The 6,000-nt window shown below is 49.6% G+C and overlaps 1 protein-coding gene across 9 annotated transcripts in view; it reads left to right on the top strand.

Moving 5' to 3' along the window:
* Positions 1 to 3,653: 3,653 nt before the first annotated feature.
* Positions 3,654 to 6,000, top strand: part of SCAF11 (SR-related CTD associated factor 11) — a 72,606-nt gene continuing 70,259 nt past the window's right edge. For 4 of the 9 annotated variants that reach the window (XM_058307858.2, XM_058307856.2, XM_058307857.2 and 1 more), the window contains exon 1: positions 3,654 to 5,023. The gene's annotated coding sequence lies outside the window, so the exon portion shown is untranslated. The remainder of the gene's footprint in view (positions 5,024 to 6,000) is intronic. The other 5 variants (XM_071218792.1, XM_058307860.2, XM_071218791.1 and 2 more) reach the window with 3 other exon arrangements.

The raw sequence follows: 6,000 nt of genomic DNA, 5'->3' as shown, positions 1-6,000 counted from the left end.
GAGACAGATCAACCCATCTGCAGGGCCAGGAGGGGATGGTGGGGGCTGTTTCAGAGCAGAGTCCCAAATGCAGAAGGGCTGTGATGGCTCCCCTGATCCACAGGGAAGTACAAACCAAACCAACCAACAAAGCAGTAAGCTTTCCAAACAATTTACTTTTTCTGGTGTTGAAAATTCATTTCTTTTAGGAAATTGTAGTGATAATAAATGGGAGAATTTTCTCTCTATATATAGTTATTTGTCAAGATTAAACAGTTACCAGCCAATGTCTGTTCCAGAGTTGTTAGAAATTTTAATGGTCTATAAAATCCCTGAGTGTGGAAAGGACAGACTGGCAGCACAAGTGGAAAGGTGAGCCTTAAATGAGAGGAGAGAGTTCTTTCTCTCTGGCGGAGAAAAACGTTTCTGAGTGGGTGCAGACAGTTATAGACGACTTTGCAGGTGTAGGGAAAGACACTGGGGAAATGAATTTCCTATAAAGCCTACGGTGAGGTCTTTCGCTGGGCCTGGGGTTGAGGGGCTCACTAGGAGTGATTGTGAGGTTGGAGACTTGAGGGGAGAGGTGAGAATGTGGAACAAGCCTTGAGGGGAAATGGGAGACCAACCTGAGAGTGTCCTGGAGCCTCCAAATTTGGAATAATTCCTGTGGTTTGTTCAGAGCACCAGCTGTTTATGTTGTCCTTGGCTACTTCATATTCTCTTCCTCTTTTAATACCTTCCCCACAGCGCTGTTTTCACACTTTCATGGTATTTATATGCTTCCTTAGTTTTTTTTTAAATTATTTTTTTTAAAAAAGATACATAGATCACCAAAAATGTTACATTAAAAAATATAAGAGGTTCCCATACATCCCCACCCTCACCTCCCCACTCCTCCCACATCAACAACCTCTTTCATCACTGTGGCACATTCATTGCATTTGGTGAATACATTTTGGAGCACTGCTGCACCACAGGGATTATAATTTACAGTGTAGTTTACACTCTCCCCAGTACATTCAGTAGGTTATGGCAGGACACATAATGTCCAGCATCTGTCCCTGCAATATCATTTATGGCAATTCCAAGTCCTGAAAATGCCCCCACATCACATCTCTTCTTCCCTCTCCCTGCCCTCAAGAACTACTGTGGCCACTGTCTCTACATCAATCATACAATTTCTTCCATTGCTAGAGTCACAATAGCTCTGTAGTAGAATACCAGTAAGTCCACTCTAATTCATATTTTATTCCTCTACTCTGTGGATCCTGGGATGGTGATGTCCACTCCACCTCTAAACTGAGAAGGGGCTTAGATCCCACATGGTTGATGGATGTGATTCTCTTGCTTGCAGTTGTAGGCACCGTCAGTTCCCTGGTGTGGTGGTTGACCATCTTCACCTCCCTGTTAGCTGACCTGTGCAAGTCCAATGAACCAGAGAGCAGAAGTTGCAACTCTGCTGAGGCTCAGGGCCCAGCTGGCACATGGCCAGTCCAGAGCTTCAAGTCTCCTGAGTATACACCAACCCCAGCACCAACCACAGGTTCAGTAATAGTAACAGAAGAGGCATGTGTAGAGAGGTCACATCTGAGTCCAACTCCGTCACACTCAGGAGCACACATTCCAAAGCACGGCCAACTGACAAGGCACTGAACTCCAGAGCCATTTGCCATGACTGCAGAACCTGTATGTCTCTGTACTTGCCTTATTTGCACCCACTAAACTGTCATTTTCTTGACAGTTGAGACACTGCTCATTCACCTATATATACACAGCACATCCCAGATAAGACTGCCAACTGTTGCTGAAATAAATTTAATCCACATAGGAAAAATTTGATGGTATCATCCTGATTAAAACTCTTCATAGTTGTGAAAACAGAAATAAACCTTTGGGTTTTTAAAAAAAATTCCTTTAAACTAACTTTTCCTCATAGTATTTATTTTCCATTCCTTACAAGAACATGATATATTTAGACAGATTTTGCTTATAAGTTTTAAACTGGACACCCTTTGAGCTCATACACTTTTATTACCATAAAAATGCCACAAAACATTAAAATAAAACTTCCTACTTTATAGATATGGAAACTGAGGATGAAAAATTAGATTTGTTCAAAACTAGACTTAAAGTGACAGAGTCAGTATGGGAATCATGTTTCCCCTTCAATCCAGTGTCTTTATACCATGATTTCCTTTCTTAATTTGAACTTTATTTTGTATTTTATTCATAATAGTTAAATGAGTTAAAGCAGTTATTTCTGCTAAAGCTCTGCTAAATCAATATATTGATTACTCTTCATTTTTAAAGATGCCACTGTGGGTTTCTTTTGCTCTGTAGTGACTGGTATTTTAAGATCCTGGTAAAGTGCAACCTGCCAATTCAGTGAATGTTGTTTTATGATGCATATCATTTGTTTTTATGATTATAATCAAATCTAGGATATTGACAATGATGGGTTGGTACATCAATCTTTACATCTACATTTTAGAGTTCATCTTTTATTTATTTAAAACTCTGTGCCTCTTTATTATATTGTAAATAAAAATATTAAACCATACAGCGCCTAGTAACTCTTCACGATGCAAACATAATGAGGAGGATGCTATATGTGTACAGGAATATACATGGTCTTTTCCCTGGGGAGGCAAAAGATGCCAGATTACAAACCACCAGGTTCCTATTTGCATGTGAAAGTAGAAGCCAGTTTCTCTTAAAGCATGCTCACACAGTATCTAGGAAGCTAACTGAAAAAAGGGGGAAAATTTAATTAGTTACAAGTGAAAAATACAGCAAAAAATTCAGTATTAATTTTGCTGAAACAGCATATTGTTTATGGCAAGGTGAAAATTAAATATAGTTTTTCATTGGCAAATGCTATCATTTGGCCCTTAATTACATTCTGTGAAGAACATTTTCCCAAAAACAAAATGGAGATTTTTATATAAAACACACACATTAGAATGTCTGGAACTGTACAAATCTGTTAGGGTGAAGTCGTGCATGTATAAATAGTAATAACAAAGCTACACCCTTTCTGTTGCGAGGCTCAGAATCACAGTGCTTGTTCATCTGGTTTTATCACATAATTCTTTCAACAAATTTTTCACTGTTTCTCTAAACAATTACCCTTTATAGTGTTCTTTACAATTTGCTGTTTGCTCTGATAGTCGAGAAAAGCCCTTCACAAGAATTTTGTTCCTCCATCAGAAAACATCTTTACTCCTCTAGATCATTGTTCTTTCAAATATCCCACGTGCAGTAAAATTCACCTAAATTCCCAAACTTCAAAACAATACGTTGTAAAACCCCAAAGACTGAAAGAGGCAAGGCTGCCATGCAGTCGTTACTTCGGCAACTATTTATTCACTGCGTGCCAGGCGTTGTGTCAGGTGCTGTTGTTACAAAAGTGAGCCAACATTGCCCCAGCCCTTCCAGCGTGAGAGCCGCAGGAGCCGACCAAACACAATGCAAAGGATAAGAGAGTAGAGCAGCTGTGCAAACACGGCAGGCAGCAGGCGACGCGGCCAGCAGCCTAACCAGGAGAACGCGGAGCCGCGGCGAGCAGCGGCAGCGCGCGGGTCGGCCCGGAGGGGAGGGGCGGTAGTTACCCGGGCAGGGGTGGGCGGGCCTGGAGGAGCGCAGAGCGCGTGCGAAGTGCCCCAGGGGACCAAGGGGGGGAAACGTGCGAGCGGCGAGGCGACCTCCACGGAGCCCTGGGCGAGCCGCGTCCGCTGGATGACCTGGGGGCAGAGCTTCACCCCCGGGAGCTGTAAACGGGCCAATGGGGTGGGCGGGGGCGCCTGAAAGGACGACCCCGTAGGAGAAGGCCTGGGAGGAGGAGACAGAAGGGAGAGTCGGAGCAGCAGGGCCGGAAGGAGCTTGCTGACACGGAGAAACTGCGAGTTTAAAGACTCTGACTTCGAGAAACAGTCTGGAAAGATACTCCTGAGATAAAACAAAAGATCCGACCGCACGACGGGGGTAGGATTCGAGAATGGCACACACGTTGCAGAGGGCAGGCTCCCACAAACGACCGAAGGAATAATCGCCAGTCACTATCTGACGACAGAGCGGAGGTTCTCCAAGTTAACGGTGATGCCGTTTAATTTTCTGATGTGGGAATTAAGACATGGGGACACTGCCTTGGCTCAGGCGTCTCGTGGGAATCCTCTCCCTTCAGAATTTTTAAGATGCCCACCAGCAGGGAAGAAAGAACTGCGTTCACAAGTTGCTGACACTTCAGCTTCCCCGCAGGGTGTATTTCAGGTGTGAATGGGCAGCTCAGCTGAGGGAAAACTCAGTCCACCGCCAAACAACACGCTAGCCCTCTTTTTAAGACCAGGTTACCATGAAGATAGGACAATAAATATCACGCAAACCCTCTGAGGTTCAGTCCTCTCAGAGCTTCCTTTCCGGTCCGCGGGAAGCAGGCCTGAAGGTTGCCAAAGCACCGAGTTCCAGCGCTCCACCAGGAGCGCATGCGCACACCCGCCAACGTTGGCGAAGGCTGAGACGAGGTTTCCCAGAAGCCTCCGCAACCCGCTGCCGTCCTCCCTCCCGCACAGGCGCCGCTCGACGTGACCCCGCCCGCCACGTTCCTCCGTCGCAAGCGGTGGTTTACCAGCGCCCCCCTACGGTCCTGCGGGCAGCTGCGGCCGTGCAGGCAGGGCCGGAAAACGAGCGAGGAGGCAGAGCGCGGTGGGTGCTGCCACCGCCGTCGTCACCGTAGCGCGCCGACCTGTGGCCACGCTGCTGAGCGAAGCGGAGAGGAGGGGAGGAGAGGAGACGTGCGGGGAGGGGAGGGAGGAGGCCAGACAAGGCGGGGGGAGGGAGAGCGGCGGTGGCGCAAGCCGCGCGGAGGAGCGCGGCCCGGGTCCGGTCTTTGCCCCGCCGCCGCTTCTCGACCTGGGTGGGCAGAGCCGGCGACCCGGAACACCCCGAGGCGGACGAGGGAGTCCATGTTGGGCAACTTGGAGTGACTAGGACCCAGGGACCTGCGGCGGGGCCGCCGCCGGAGCGCGCGCCTCGACCTCGGCCTTAGGTAAACACGGGCGAACACCGGGGGGCGGATGTGCCCGGGCGGCCGTCGGGGCGCGACGGCGGTGAGGGGCCGGCGCAGAGCGGGGAGCCGGCCCGGCGCCGCGGGAGGGCGGGCAAAGTTTCGGAATCTCGCGCGGCCCAGGCGGCGCCCCGCGCCGGAAAGTTGGAGCAGCCCCTCGAGGCGGGGGGAGGCTGCGCCCCGCCGCGGCCCTTTCCCTCGAGGGAGGCCCCGCTCCGGCCGCCGCCGCTCGGTCGCGACCCGGTCCCGTTTCCTCCCCGGGGCCTATCCGCCTGCCGCCGCCCGGGCGCGGGGTCCGAGGGGGAGGCGTGGGGCCCCGCGCCAGGATCCCCGCAGACGCCCGCCTCCCTGCAGTGGAAACGTGTCCCGCTGGGCTTCCGGGCGCTCCCCGACCCCCACGTCTGCTTCACTTGGGAGACTTCGCTTTTGTCGGTGGCGACCAACCTCGTTTGTGAAACCAAACTTTACTACGCCGTGACCTCTCGGGAGCGAGGATAGGGAAGGGCTGGCGCGGCTCCGCGTCGGCGTCTACCCCTTGCCCTGCATTTCAGACTGTGCTCCCACCCCCGGGCTTCCCAGCCCGCCGCCTGGGGTTGACAACAAAAGGGCCAGGCGATTTAAACTGCATTTAAATCTTCAGTTGGTCCTTCCTCAGACCTAGGAATCTTGAACCGTTCGGGAGGTTTCTTTCAGATGGCTGGCGGTCTTGCCACCCACACGTTATTTTGAAAAATTGTTTTGAAAGTAAACGCCTGGTTTAGAGTAGTTGATAAAACAGTCTCGGATTCGAATGGGGGATTATAAACCTCCCCCAGTATATTCTATACCGTGTTACCTAGTGTCTGCGAGCTAAGCGGTTTTCATTCATTTTGGCGTACGTTTTGTCTAACACCCTCATCCTACCAGTAAACCAGGATATGTAAACAAAGCTGGCTAAAAAGTTTTTAACATTGTTTTGG

The sequence above is a fragment of the Dasypus novemcinctus genome, chromosome 12 (assembly GCF_030445035.2).
Source record: "Dasypus novemcinctus isolate mDasNov1 chromosome 12, mDasNov1.1.hap2, whole genome shotgun sequence".
In the NCBI taxonomy this organism is placed as follows: Eukaryota; Metazoa; Chordata; class Mammalia; order Cingulata; family Dasypodidae; genus Dasypus; species Dasypus novemcinctus.
The sequence above is the reverse complement of the archived record's forward strand: the minus strand, read 5'-3'. Positions and strand labels throughout refer to the sequence as shown.